Source organism: Xyrauchen texanus, chromosome 20 (assembly GCF_025860055.1).
Source record: "Xyrauchen texanus isolate HMW12.3.18 chromosome 20, RBS_HiC_50CHRs, whole genome shotgun sequence".
Taxonomy (NCBI): Eukaryota; Metazoa; Chordata; class Actinopteri; order Cypriniformes; family Catostomidae; genus Xyrauchen; species Xyrauchen texanus.
In genome coordinates, this window is record NC_068295.1 from 31,542,732 (window position 1) to 31,558,953 (window position 16,222).

Genomic DNA, 16,222 nt, shown 5'->3' on the forward strand with positions numbered 1-16,222 from the left:
CTCAACGCTGTAAAAAGGTATAGGAGTATGCACTCTGCAGACTGTGACACCGACCAAGCCCGCTGCACTCTAAAACTCACCCCAAAGAAGATTCACAGTGCCACTCCAAAGCCCACTCCAAAGCTAAACATTGAGCTGATGCAGAAACATGAATACGAGTTGATGGCACTCCTGAAAACACCTGGGCCGAGCTAAGAGGTTCCATGATGGAGGCTGCATCTGAAGTCTTCGGCCTTTGTAGAAGGAAACAGCTGGACTGGTTCCTTGCAAGCTCTGCTATTCTGCTCCCGGCCCTAGCTGACAAGCGTGCAGCCCGTCTTAATGCTCTCCAAGACAGAAATGACTCCACCATCGCTCACTATCGTATGGCCAGGAATGACGTCAAGCGTCTTACACGCCAGGCATGCGAGCAGTACTGGCAGGACCTCAGTGAGAAGGTAGAATGGTGTGCAAGTACTGGGGACATACGTGGCATGTACAGTGGCATCAATGAGGCACTGGGTCCTACAGTGAAAAAAACAGCACCTTTGCGAGCCATTGATGGCTCCGTTGTCAACGACCTCCCAGGCCAGCTTGGTAGATGGGTCGAGCATTACAGCTTGCTGTATGGTACTCCTGTGGATGCCGACTTGAACGCTGTTTCTGCTGCCGTACCACAACTACCTGTCCTCAACGAGCTGGATACGGAGATCTCAACAATGTAAATAGAGCGCGCGATTGCAGCACTGAAGAATAACAAGTTACCGGGCAGTAATGGAATTCCAGCGGAGCTGCTGAAGTGTGGCGGGGCAGTGCTGGTCAGGCGGCTTCACAGCCTGTTTCGACGCTGTTGGCAGAACAAATGCATCCCTAGAGAACTCAAGAATGCCAACATCGTCACTCTTTATAAAAATAAGTGTGACAGGCAGGACTGCAACAACTACCGTGGCATCTCGCTCCTTGGCCTTCCGGGACAATGCCTTGCCCTAGAAGTTCTATGCCTTGCATAGAACTCTATGCTAGTCTCTAGTTACTGTTCATCACTGTTGGAGCTTGTGACTGTTAGATGCAGACCTTTTTATCTACCACGGGAATTCACCACTGTTTGCATAACCGGAGTTTACATTCCCCCCAGCGCTAACGCTAAGGAAGCACTCTGTGAACTGTATGGTGCTATGAGCGAACTGCAGAACGCTCACCCCGACGGACTGTTTATTGTCACCGGAGATTTCAACCATGCAAATCTCAAGACAGTGCTCCCTAAATTCCATCAGTATGTGGACTTTGTAACGAGAGGGGCGAACGCGCTTGATCTTGTTTACACAAACATCCCAGGCGCATACCGGGCAGAGCCCCGCCCCCACCTCGGCTTCTCAGACCACATCTCTGTTATGTTAATTCCAGCATACAGACCGCTCGTCAGACGCACAAAACTGCTTCAGAAGCAGGTGAAAACCTGGCCAGCAGGAGCCATCTCTGCTCTTCAGGACTGTTTTGAGTGTACTGACTGGCACGTGTTCAGGGAGGCTGCAACATATGGCGATTCTACCAACTTGGAGGAATACACAGCATCAGTGACCAGCTACATCAGCAAGTGCATTGATGATGTCACTTTCTCCAAGACCATCACCACACGCTCCAACCAGAAGCCGTGGATGACTGCGGAGGTGCGCACGCTGCTGAGGTCCCGAGACTCCGCCTTCAGAGCAGGCGATAAGGCAGCCCTAAGAACAGCTAGAGCCAAACTGTCACAGGCAATCAGAGAGGCAAAGCGCGCACATGCCCAGAGAATCCACAGTCACTTCCAGTACAGCGGTGACACACGGCGCATGTGGCAGGGCATCCAGGCCATCACCAACTACAGGACAACATCAGTTGCCTGTGACAAAGATGCCTCCCTTCCAGATGCGCTGAACGACTTCTACGCTCGGTTTGAAGTGCAGAACGACGTGATGGCGAGGAAGACCACCACCTCCTCCCAACGACCAGGTGCTCTGTCTTACCACGGCAGATGTGAGGAAAACTCTACGTAGAGTCAACCCACGGAAGGCTGCTGGACCAGACAACATTCCTGGCAGAGTGCTCAGAGGATGTGCAGACCAGCTAGCAGATGTTCTTACCGACATCTTCAACATCTCTCTGAGCAGCGCCGCCGTTCCAACGTGCTTCAAGGCCACCACCATCATCCCCATGCCAAAGAAGTCTTCAGTGTCCTGCCTCAACGACTACCGTCCCGTCGCGACTTACACCCATCATCATGAAGTGCTTCGAGAGGCTCGTCATGAGGCAGATTAAGACCCAGCTGCCCCCTCACTAGACCCACTGCAGTTTGCGTGATCGTTCAAACCGCTCAACGGACGATGCCATCACCACAACCCTCCATCTGGCCCTCACCCACCTAGACAATAAGGACTCATACGCTCGAATGCTGTTCATAGATTTCAGCTCAGCATTCAACACAATCATTCCCCAGCACCTGATTGGAAAGCTGAACCTGCTGGGCCTGGACACCTCCCTCTGCAACTGGATCCTGGACTTCCTGACTGGGAGACCTCAGTCAGTCCGGATCGGGAACAGCATCTCCACCACCACCACACTGAGCACTGGGGCCCCCAGGGCTGTGTGCTCAGTCCACTGCTGTTCACTCTGCTGACTCACGACTGTGCAGCAAAGCACAGCTCGAATCACATCATCAAGTTCGCCGATGACACCGACCGTGGTGGGTCTCATCAGCAAGAACAACGAGTCAGCATACAGAGAGGAGGTGCAGCGGCTGACTGAACTGGTGTAGAGCCAACAACCTGTCCCTGAATGTCGACAAAACAAAAGAGATGGTTGTTGACTTTAGGAGAGCACAAGGTGAACACACTCTGCTGAACATCAACGGCTCCTCTGTGGAGATCGTCAAAAGCACCAAATTCCTTGGTGTTCACTTGGCGGAGAACCTCACCTGGTCCCTCAACACCAGCTCTATCACCAAGAAAGCCCAGCAGCGTCTCTACTTTCTTCGAAGGCTGAGGAAAGCACATCTCCCAACCCCCATCCTCACTACATTCTATAGAGGGACTATTGAGAGCATCCTGAGCAGCTGCATCACTGCCTGGTTTGGGACTTGCACCGCTTCGGACCGCAAAGCCCTGCAGAGGATAGTGAGGACAGCTGAGAAGATCATTGGGGTCTCTCTTCCCTCCATCAAAGACATTTACAAAAAACACTGTATCCACAAAGCAACCAGCATTGTGGACTGACCCCACACACCCCTCACACAAACTCTTTACCCTCCTCCCGCCTGGCAAGAGGTACCGAAGCATTCGGGCCCTCACGGCCAGACTGTGTAACAGCTTCTTCCCCCAAGCCATCAGACTCCTCAATACTCAGAGACTGGTTTGACACACACGTGTCCTGAGTTGCACTTTAATTACTGTCACTTTATAACTGTCTGCTACCTCAATAACTGCTATGTGCATAGAACATTATCTCATAGTATGTTATGTTTACATTTTTAGAAACTGTCATCTTTTTGCACTACTGAGTACTGGTCGGCGCTGCACTGTGTCTATTGTCCTGTTCATTGTCAGTAATTTGTTGTACTGTCCTGTACTTTTTTGCACATGTTTGCACGTGCACTTTATATAGGTATATGTTGTTTTTTTTTATATAGGTATTTTATTTCGTTGTGTTGTCTCATGTGGTCCTGTGTTGGTCCTTTGTTGTTTTTATGTAGCACCATGGTCCTGGAGGAACGTTGTCTCGTTTTTGCTGTGTACTGTACTAACTGTATATGGTTGAAACGACAATAAAAACCACTTGACTTGACTTGACTTGCCCGCGCAATTCTTCCAAGACTGCAGCGTGTTGCTGATCAGGTGCTGCCGGAGAGTCAGTGTGGCTTCCGTGCTGGTCGTTCGACCTTGGACATGATTTTCTCGGTACGCCAGCTTCAGGAAAAGTGTGCGGAACAGCAACGCCCATTGTACATGGTGTTTGTCGATCTGACTAAGGCTTTCGATTATGTGAGTCGCTCTGGTCTCTTCCACGTTCTGCAGCGACTCGGTTGCCTGGCAACTCTTTTTGCAATACTCCAAGGCTTCCATGATGGGTTGCGGGCAACCATACAGTTCAACGGTGCCCGCTCAAATGAGTTTGATGTCTGCTGCAGAGTAAAGCAGGGGTGTGTCCTTGCTCCCACCTTGTTTGGCATCTATTTCTTGGCTGTGCTGCGACGGGCATTTCCTGATCCGGTTGGGGTTCTGCTGCACACCAGGTATGACAGCAACTTCTTCAGCTTGGCTCGTCTGAGGGCCAGAACCAGGGTGAAGTGCGTCCTTGTGCGTGAGTTGCTTTATGCAGACGACGTTGCCTTCATGGCTCATACTGAACAAGAAATTCAGGAGATGTGCAATTATTTTGCTGCTGCCTGCACAGAGTTTGGACTTATCATAAGCCTGAAGAAGACAGTAGTGATGGTTCAGAATGTTTCTGCTTCCCCTCACGTCACCATCAATGGCACAGTGCTGTCGGTTGTCGAGAAATTCATCTACCTCGGCTCAACCTTGACAGCAAACAACTGCCTTGATGCTGAATTGAATACCAGGATCGGTCGTGCCTCAACAACCTTTGGGCGGCTTCAGTCTCGTGTCTGGAACAACAGTCACCTTTCTCTCAAAGTAAAGGTGCGCGTATATGAGTCCTGTGTGCTCTCTGTTCTGCTATATGGAAGCGAAACGTGGCCTACATACCGGCGGCAGGAGCACAAGCTCAATGCTTTTCACTTCCGTTGCCTACGACAGATCCTTAGCCTGTCATGGCAGGATCGGGTCCCAAATACCACCGTGCTGAAGCTCACTAACAGCAGTGACATGTACACCACGCTCCGGAGGAGGCATCTCAGATGGATTGGCCATGTACGTTGTATACCAGATGAACGTCTCCCAAAGTCCATCTTCCATGGGGAGTTAGCTGTGGGACACTGCCCTCGTGGTCGACCCAAGCTCCGCTTTAAGGATGTTGTCAAGCGAGACATGAATGTCTTTAAGATCAACCTTGATCGATGGCATCACCTTGCAGAAGACCGGGCAGCTTGGCGGTCTGCGCTGACACAGGGTACGACTCTGTCCTGTCATGCTTACACCAGCTTTTGCTTAGAAAGACAGCATGTTAGACACCGTTCAGATCGGCACTTGCGCTGCAAAAGGCCTTGATATATATATATATATATATATATATATATATATATATATATATATATATATATATATATATATATATATGTTATTATTATTCTTAAATGTGAAAAGTGTTCTTTTACAGGTTAGGGTTTGGGTTAGTTTATAGTAATTATAATTTACATTATATAAATACCAAGTTTACATGTGTTTGTGTGTGTGAGATCGAGTTTTAGTTTGCCTCTTCTTATGTATTTACACTAAGCATTTTGTTTTTCATAAGCACCTAGTGCTTTCTTATGAGCACTAGGTAATTAATCATTCTGATAGCAACACAGTTTGAAACTTCTCCACTTGTGCATTATACATATGTTGTAAATAATTCGGCAGCACAAATGTTTAGGCAGAATGTGTTAGTAAATTAGGACTGAATCCCTGTATGTTGTTCTGAACATGATTTGGCCTCTCCCTTGGCTGTGCATTTACTGATTAAATCACGTTTTGCACACAGCAGTTGTGACATGAAAACAACAATTATCAAGCAACCCCCCAGTGATGTGCGGCTGCCTCTTAACTAAGCAGCTAAAAACATTACAGTCGCCCAGATATAGCTGAGGCAACCAGGTGGAGGGGGCTTGCACTACAGATTTCATTTACCGAGCAGGCATGCTAGAAATGTTTCTCTTTACCAGCAGATTTTTACAAAATTTGACAACACAAATACTACATATTTCTCTTATTGTTCATGGGTTATTGGCTTGCTTTGTCTTTTAATGCTGTAAGGGATAGTTCAGCCAAAAATATGTCATATACTTACCTTCTTATTGTTTCAAACCCATAAAATTTCATCAGCCATGTAGTACATGATAAGAGTGTTGTATTTGCTCTTTCCAAATTGCCATGGGATTTTCCATGCTACCACAAAAGGCCCCATGACAACACATACCATAAGATTACGACACGCAGGTGTTATTTTTCTTTCTCACCCAAAGAGCGTCCAAGACTACCATCTCAGTTGCCATTTGATTGTTCTGTTCTCAAGGCGAGCTTACAGACCTAAATGTCATTTAACTAAGGGTGGACACATTAACATTGTAGGTTGTCAGCCTCCTGCCATTTGAGGGATTAGAAACACACACCACGGCTTTTAGACACCTTCCACACCATGAACTTTGGAAGGCCCCAACATTACTCTGAGCACCACCCTCCATCATTTTTATGCCAACACAGGGCGGGGAAAGGAATCCAGACAGAGAGAAAGTCCTTGGGGCCTGTGAATGTGTCTGTGTGGATTAGGTGTCACAATGGCGAATAAAGGAAACAGTGTCAAAGTTTTCCCCTTAAAAGCAGTTGTTTTTAACTCTAAAGCAACTCATCATCGAATAAAAGTTGCAGAAGTTGTACTCATTCTGTTTGTGGCGAGGTATTAGATTTGTGCCGGGAAAATGATGGATGACGAGTTAAATTTGTGTTGGGGGAGTGAAGGTGAACTGTGACAGAGTTATTTATCTTGGGAATGGAGGGTTAGGGTCAGGCAAAGCTGGGTGCCTGAAGGCACAAGACATTGACAAATTCATCCCGCACACTGCATTTCTGAAGCCCTTTTGTTTTGAATCCTGGCTACTCACAAGTGACCCTCATCACTCACGCTGCCAGCGTGTGAAGGATGCCGCACCATGCCAGGGGATCTTACCGCCACTAATTCTTATCATTCACTCCCCTGACAGTCCCAAGCCCAAACTATTCCGGCGTGTGAAAGGGCCCGTCTGAAATATTTATTTCTTCACATAATGGCTTCCCAGATTTAGGGCCATATAATTTTTCCTCTCTTGCCTTATCATTGCAGGTCACTGACAGGCCTGAAAGCGTTCACCCAACTGGAAGAGCTGATTGTGGACAACAATCTTCTTGGAAATGACCTATGGTTGCCCAGGTTACCGGGCCTCCATACCCTGACACTCAATAATAACCAAATATCCTTTTCTCAGGCTTTGCTTATTCACTTCATGCTTTAGCAAAACGACAGTCTTGCAGTAAGAGTGAAATGTCTCCGACTGCATGTTTACGATTCACTCCTTTTGCCACAGTTCGTCTCTGGAAATGCTCTTTAAGAGATGATATTGTATTAAATTGAGGTCCACTGTACTGGGGCTGCATCATAAACTTACTGAATTCTGTGCCATGGTGACCTCTAGTGGAAGACAAGTAAAATATTATCAGTGCAGTCCCATGACTTGAAAGAAAAAGCCTAGTTAAACCTACTTCCTGTTCTTAGAAACAGATGTTATGGGTAGATAAAGCGAAGCTATGTTACCATAAAGCGAAGTTTAACTTTGCTTCATATTAAAAGATGAAGTGTGTAATTTTGAAAAGTGTATGATGTTTTAAAATTAAAATAGTTCTTCTTACATCCAAGTTTAATATTAATACTATAGAATCAACTAAAAATAAGCCATATGTAAGTTGAATTCTTGTAGAGTGTTGACACTTTGATACCATGGTGCTATAATATATTGCTCTGTTTTTTATATAAAAACCCAACACATTGGCTCAACCAACGGCGTGAGTTTGGGGCAGGGCTATCTGTTTGTGAAGATGGGGGAGTGTTTGAGAAACCATTATGTTTTAATTCTGTTTGTTCATAGTAGTGGTGCAGAAGTTGTACACTTTCCCTTTAAATTCTAAACTCTTTATAACTTTGCAAGTATAGTGTTCTTTAATAAGCTAACAAAGCAACGTATTTCTGTATAACATGCCAAAAGTAAATCTACGCGTTTTTGAAGTCTGTCTGGATGACAGTTGGCAGGTACATCACTAAGCCATGTTACATTTAGTTTGTGTGATGAGATAGAAAAGAGCAATAAGTGGCACAATGTGCTAGTGTGACAAAAATGTATGCTCTGGTGTTTGTTGCTGAATGTTATCCATCTACATAATAATAATGCAGACGCACTCTGTGTTCTCCTATCAGCTCTCCTCCGATAGAGTGTCAGCAGCTCAGACCCAAATTCTGCTGTGAAGTGGTCTGCACATGCTAATGGGTCAATTATTTACATCCTGTAGTGGCCTGGTGCCATTGAAATTCAAGTGCTGCATTAGTGTGGTTGTATTTTGACATGTTTTGGGCACCATTTTCCAATGAAGTGAATGTATTAGTGATGAATTTGCTGTGAAGTAGCTGTTTGTTTCCCTGTGTTGGGTGAAGGGGAAGGGGTTTCAATGGCTTTGGGAGTCACTAACTGTTTTTACCACAAGTCATCCATCATTTTGTCAATGTTTTTAATGTTCTGCACCAAGCCACCCAGGAAATGGGTAGAGAAACAAGAGAAGAGCACAGCCAAACTTCCAGCAAATGCCAAATTTCTCACCATAAAATGTAGTAAATCTTTTTTATCTGATAATACAATGCCTATTGAGTGCCTTTAGAGGGTTCTGGTTGTGCTGGCAAAACCGGGCAGGGAAGACCGCAAAGAAAATGATAATGTAATTAACAGCCTGGATTCCTTGATCTCTGCCCTGTGACACATCACCGATATCGAGGGTCTGCTAGAGCATTTGTTGGAAGTGATGCCAGCCCTGGAATACCTGAGCCTTCTGGGAAATGAGGCCTGCTGGTCAGTATGGATAAAGACAAGGATGATTATTAGAGATACAGGTAAGAACACTGATACTGCTAATTATTTTAGATTTTTGTGGCCCAGCAAATATGAAATATCTGTAATATACTGTGGCATTGAAAATTCTGAAATTCACAATAAAATTTAAACCGAATTATATATATATATATATATATATATATTTATATATATACTGTATACATTCAACTCCAATAAATTGTATTAATACATTATACAATAATAAGTATATAACAATAATTATAATAATAATTACAACAATAATAATAATAATAAATGATTACATTAGAATAATGCTAAATAGAAGCATTTTCACTAATGGTCTTAGACATTTGGACCCTAGTGTACATTATATAATGATACAATTTTATTCCAAGGTTTTACATTTTTGGTGTCCCAAAGTGATGCGATCAGTGTTTGATTTTGCATACAGTATGTACTAATGCATTTATTTCGTTTTTTCATCATGCTGATGTTTTCCTTTCTTCTGCAAAGAAATGTTTTACCCCAGCAGTGTGTAATTTGGCAACTTTCAGTAATCATTTATTTGGATGAACACAATGCCATAAATCACATTGCACAAGCAAAGACTGATACTTTCGGCTATAACCACACTGCTCTTAAAGCTACTCATCTCCCTTTTTTTTGATTTCATGTGTGAATTGTGATAACCACATATGAGTGTTTGATATCCTTCCTAACAAGATGAAACGATGCATTCATTATCAAGCCCGGGCCTATGTGAGTGAAATGCCATGCTATGTTACCACCATTTGTCAGCTTTTCAACATGAAAACTAGCGGTGGGAAGAAGGGAGGGAGAAACACATTCTTTTGTCTACTTTAGACCTAAGTGCATTTTTCTTGACACTGTGTTCAGTATGAATCATTTACCATACAGATGAACCCAAAAGGCGCCACTCTCTCGCAATGTCACCCATGCTTCACTTGGTGCTGAGGATGGCCATTCTTTTCCTGACTGACAGCAGTGTGTTTGTGATGTAATATTCATAACGTGTCACATAGTAATACATTAATTTGAGCGTAATGCAGATTTCACGTCTGACAGGTTTAGAAGAGTGCTCAGGTCATGGCAGGACTGGCCTTGGGCTATGCACTTCTCCAAGTAAACCTAAAGAGTAAAAACGCCCTGTTTTATAGCAAAGTGAAATGTTGTGCTCCTCTTTACGCTCTCTCAATTAGTCAAATGAAATTAACAAGTACATTCTGCTGTATTTTACAGCAGTCGCTGAACTCATTCATCATTGTTTACTTCAGAGCCTGGAGGAGTTTGGTTTTTTTAGCCGAAGAAGTACAGCACTACACAGTGACAGCCATCTGCAGTAAAGGATGCATGTCCTGTCTCTTAAGAATGCACTCAAGCCCATGCTGTCTACGATTGCATGTTTGCCTCTTGACATCATGACATGTGTGTGGGCTTAAAAATCAGTGTTTGCTGAAGATCACAAAGTTCAGGGCCAGTTTTGCCTGGGGTGCTTTAAACAACACTTGCAGCAGAGCTGCTCCAACCATCTGTTAGATCACCGCAAGCAATTTCACAACGATCAGGGAAACACCTGCATATTTTCAGCAAACATTCGCTGTTATTATGTTTGTTTGTAATTGAATCATAACGGGAAATAAATCATGCCAACACTAGACTGCTTCCAATCACTCTAAAGGATTTTTTTTTACTTAAAGTTATTAGTGGTGCTGTTGTTGTGACCAGAACATCATCACTACACAAAAAAAATAAAACATAAATGACCCCAACGACAAATATATTTTTGTTTATATTTTTCACATAAGACTTAAATAAAGAATATATATTATGCAATTAATCATGAAATGTAGTAAGGAAGATTCCTGAGCAATTCAAGTACCACCTGTTTTATCCAGGGGGCAGTAAGCAAAACTTCAGCTATATCCACCTTTTTCCTAACTTCTCCATGGGCGGCGCCATTACAGCCATAGATTTCCTCTCAGATGCTCCACACTTCCGATAAGTTGTTGTTGTTATCAGCTAGACTAATATTACATGTGATTGCGAGCTGCGGAGGCTCTGGATGAATATGCACTGTTTAAGGGTGTTAAAACAACTACAGGTGGCTTGAAAACTACTGTAAAATGAATGTCACAACAATAAGCCCCCACAAAAGCTGCCAATGCTGAAACATTTTGAGTCGAACCAAATGTAATAATCAGAGGTTGCATTAAACTAATTCCCTGTCACTTGCCTATTTTTTAAAACATTGACAGATAATTCCAAATGATGTCCGTCATTTTGGAAGATAACAAAGATGAAAAATATTTATACTAAGCTCCATGTTGTTTTTATTAATTATCTTTACGATGTTCATATCTCATGTTGCGCTGTGAGTGTATGTGAATAAGGTAGAGACAGAGTTGTTGTCGGAAGAGTGTGTGAAAAGGCGGCAAATGTTAATGCAGAAATAATGCAATAAAACTGAAGATTTTTAAATGGAACATATGATGACCATACACCCTCTTTTCACGGACATGTCCTCTTTTTCAAACCTTAATAAAATATTCAGTCAGATTTCTAGATTCCCTAAATATCCGGGATTTGGCTGCTTTGATATTGAAGTTATACTAAAGTATCGATACTTCCGATATTGATGTTGTATCAAAAATATCAATCCTCACACAAAATTATCGGTTCTAACATTTAAAAAAGAAAATCACTTCAAAGTGAAATAAAAAAGGATTAGTCTATATTAGCAATTATTTGTGCAGGTGCAGGATGGGAACTAATTTCTTCTTCCGCTCATCTTATCATGTATGAATGCTGAAAGACACAAGCAGACAAGCACTTCCGCCATTAAGGCTCGTTCAAACAAAAGGGATCAGTGCTTTGAAGAGGTAATGAGAGAAAATCAGAGAAACAGCCTCTGGAGTAAATGCACGCTAAAATTACAACATATCTAAAGGTGACATTTCTTATAATGTGTTTGTGGGTAATTGTTGTTAATAAATAATTAAATAAAATAGTTAATTAACCATGGTTTTACTAAAGTAATATTGTAGTAACCATTTCTCTAGTTTGGCTGAAACCATTGTTTTACTACAGTAATATTGTGTTGTAACTATGGTTTAGCTAAATATCATGGTTAAACTATGGTTACTGTAGTGAAACCATGTTTAATATTTGTAGGGGTAAACAAAACAGAAGTCTAATATTTTTCAGTTTAGGCTCACAAATGTAAAAAAAGTTAAATAAATTAATGACTCGAATTATGACTAAACATGATTTGTTAAATTACCAAGAAAATAGGTTTAATTGAAGTATCTGTATTGGTATCATTATTGACAATATTGGACTTGAAATTATTGGTATTGGATCGAAATGAAAATAAGTGGTATTGCTCATCCCTAATCTTCATGTTTTCTCTCTCTCTCTCTCTCTCTCTCTCTCTCTCTTTCTCACACACATACATGCAGCAAGCAGCGAGCGCTAGAGTTCAGTAACTTTACCATGCAAATGTTTGCCATCGAAACCTGATGTCCATACGCAAACATTAGTGAGAAAGTGATATACGTTAAGTAAACACAGACTGTTCTGCCGTTTTTGACTGTAGTGATATTGTAGTGTTTGGTAATGGAAATAAGTTGCGAAGTGGAATACTGTTGCATCCGCATTGGAAGAACACGGTAAGCATAATGGGTAATTTTCACAGCCTGTGAAAAAGGCAGATAGGCAACCCTTCAGCAGACAGTACAACACAAGTATGCATTCTTGTGTTCAAAACAAAGCTTGATGGAGGGCAAATTTGAACTTAGGGATCACAAGATGTGTTTTTCTGAGAATTAAACTATGTTTAACTTGACACAGTGACCTAAACATTTTACGTTTAAGACGCAAAGCAACCAAAGTGAGATGCTCCAAAAGTAAACGTCTGACTCAGGTGTACATTGACGGGTCCTTAGACAAGCCCATATAATAAATCTCAGACTGACTGATGAATCCAGTTGCAAAATAGATTGCTGTGAACTGTATAGGCCAATGATTGGCTTACGTTAAATAATATGCAAATAAACAATACATTGGCCACTTTTAGTAATGTCTTATCAATACTTATTTCCTCTGCCACAATAATGCAATGCATTTTTATTATCTGAATATTATATATTTTTTATAATATATATATATATATATATATATATATATATATATATATATATATATATATATATATATATATATGTGTGTGTGTGTGTGTGTGTGTGTGTGTGTAGGTATGTGTTTGAGCAAAATAATATATAATACATATTAATGGTTTAACTTAGGAAGAGTTCAGAAATCAATATTTGGTGAAATAACCCTGATTTTCAATAACAGCTTTCATATGTTTTGGCATGCTCTCTACCAGTCTTTCACATTGCTGTTGGGTGGCACACTCCTGGCACAAAAATTAAAGCATCTCAGTTTCTTTGATGGCTTGTGGCCATCCATCATACTCTTGATCACATACCAGAGATTTTCAATGGGGTTCAGGTCTGGAGATTGGGCTGGCCATAACAGAGTCATGATCCGGTAGTCCTCCATCCCCACCTTGATTGACCTGATTGTGTGGCATGGAGCATTGTCCTGCTGGATAAACCAATCCTCAGAGTTGGGGAACACTGTCAGAGCAGAAGTTTTATTCCAGTATAACCTTGTATGTCGCTTGATTTATGTGTTCTTCATAAAGATGTATCTTCCCGATTCCAACCTTGCTGAAGCACACCCAGATCAGCTTTAGACTCTGGCCAGTAAGCAAACAACTTACAGTCTCCCTGAACACCCTAGACACCCCATAGCAACACCCTAACAACCTTTCATAACATCCTAGCATTGTGGCTGCGAGTTTTTCACAGGCAAGCACAACTCACATATTTTTTTCCGAAAAATGTAAAAAATCTAGTTTACTAGATAATTGCTATCTAGTTGTAAATTTCAGTATTTGCATATGCACTACAAATAAAAATGTGTTCCATGTGCACCTATATACATCATCTTGTTTTATGCAAATAGAGTTTTACTCTGATGTTGTTATGTATGACCTTGTCTTGTTTTACCTTTGCCCCTTTGTTTACCATTTTGTCCCTTGTTTTACTCCTTAGTTTTCACTTTTGTCCCTTGTTTAACTCCATAGTCTCCTTGTTAGCGTTCGTGTTCTCTGTCATTGTTTTCACCTGTCCTCATTAGTTCACCATTGGTTTCTGTTTATTCCCTCGTTATCTTGTTGGTGTTCTGTTTGTTCATTGGCCCCCTTGTCCCACGTTTATGTATTTAAACCCTGTCTGTTGTTCAGTCTCTGTCTATCGTTGAACGTTGTTAGCCTGGTATGTTTTCCCTGCCCGTATTCTCAGTGTTGTGTTTATTTCCCCATTGAGGGTTTTCCTTTGTGTTTTTCTATTCCAATAAAGTAAGCCTGCGTTTAGATCCAGTCTCCTCGTCTGCCTTCTGTTCATAACAGATGTAGTAAAAAACACATCCTCACGTTTTTCTTTCAAGCTTATCTTAATAGGATCAATCTGCAATTCTGTGCCCTCTGATCTATCAGGAATAAACACGTAGCATGGGTTCGCCATCGTCCTTCATCATTGTCATCATCATCGGTTTGTTGCTGGCTTTTGCGTGAGAGCTCGGTTGGGGATCTGTCACTGCCCATATACACATCTGTTCACACCCTCCACTTAGTGTCTCTCTCTCGGTCTGTCTGTCTCACTCTCTTTCTGTCTCTCTCTCTTTCTATCTCACTCTCTGTTTGAAGTCTTGACATGCCTCTTCCTCCATTTCAGTCAGTCTGTGAAAGAATCTGTTGTCATCTGTGTATTCCTGCTATTATCTCATGTCATTTTCTCCCGCTGAATGAAAGACAGAGAGTGTGTGAAAGCGTAAAGAGATATCTGTGAAGCTACCCAAATGACAGTTTGGCACATTCTGTCAATGTGGTTTTTTGTTGTTGTTTGTTTGTTTTTTGGTATCTGTTTGTATGTTGTCCTTATTTTGAAATATTTTGAAGGTGATTACCTATTTACAAACATTGCCATGGATAATTTAACACTTTTTATAGGAAATTGTAGTTGCTTTGCAGATTTGAATTAAAAATATAAAAAAACATTTTTAATAAATAAATACAAAAATGATTTATTTATTTATTTATTTGTCTGTTTGTTTGTTTGTTTTTTTTGTTTTTTTATCTTCAAGACTTATTGACACTGGGTTGCAAATAGTTCAACATTTTGAAGTTCCAAAAACCATGATAAAAGGAAAACTACATTGAGACATTTGGTGAATATAAAGGACTGTCTCTTTATTAGACACTTCAGATGTCATCATTTACATTTCTGAAATGGAGACATGTCATATTATATAAGGGGCATTTAAGGGACATTCCCAACCAGGAGCTGGATTATATGAGGAACATTAATTTACTTTCATATAAAAAAAATAAAAAACCTGTTTGCTATTATATATATATTATTATATATTATATAATGTTAAGTATTTGTACATTATTATATAGTTATTATTAAAAAACATATTATTATATAATACAATATATGACATTATTAAATATGCTTTTACAAAGAAGTCATGACTGTAAGGTTAGTATGATGTCATTTTATCTATTGCAACAGACATTCTAATTTCCCAAAACAACATTAAACACTTCTTTTGTGGCTTGTAATTTTCATCCATGCAGGTCAAACTGTAAACGTAATTTTTTTTCATCCAATCTGTAGGTACTTTGTACTACATAAGCTGACAAATCTGAAGTTCCTGGACACCAGGAGAGTGACCCGGTCAGAGGCACTTTGATGTTACTAGAAAGACCTATGACGTACACAAGCGTTTCAGTTTAGGATAAACAGACAGTTAATATAATCAGGGATAACTGACTGTGTATCCCAGATTGGTCTTTTAAGCGCATCACTTCAGTGTGTAATTCAGTAGCAGGTTAAGTCCATTTACTTTATGTAACATCTCCGAATAACTACATAGCCTGACCCTGTAAATGATTTGTGTAACCATCCACTTTCTGTGCAGTTGACAATATGATTAAAAGTGTTGGGCACCAGAAACTAATCCATTCCTCTCCCTCTTTGGCTCCATTGTTTGTTCGTAGCAAATTGTCAGAATGTCTTAAGAAGGTTACTTGTACACAGCTCTTTGAAGACGTGCCCTTTTAATCTCGCTTGGCTGTTTAGAGGAGGGTCTTTTTAATGACCACGACCTGACCTCTTTCCGTATGCATGAACCCAGATCAAAGTGGATGGGGCCTGTCCGATCGTCTTGTATTGCGCTGCCTGACAGCGCTCTCGATCGGAGTGACAGCTCACATTCACGACAGTCACCATCGCTTAATTATCTGCCTCACACACAATTATTTCTCTCACTCTGTTTGTTTAAGAGGGAGTTGCACACAGTCCTACT

At 41.4% G+C, this 16,222-nt stretch overlaps 1 pseudogene; it reads left to right on the forward strand.

The window, feature by feature from the left end:
- The window catches only part of LOC127660580 (leucine-rich melanocyte differentiation-associated protein-like), a 295,294-nt pseudogene extending 279,687 nt beyond the window's left edge, over positions 1 to 15,607 (forward strand).
- Positions 15,608 to 16,222: the final 615 nt, after the last annotated feature.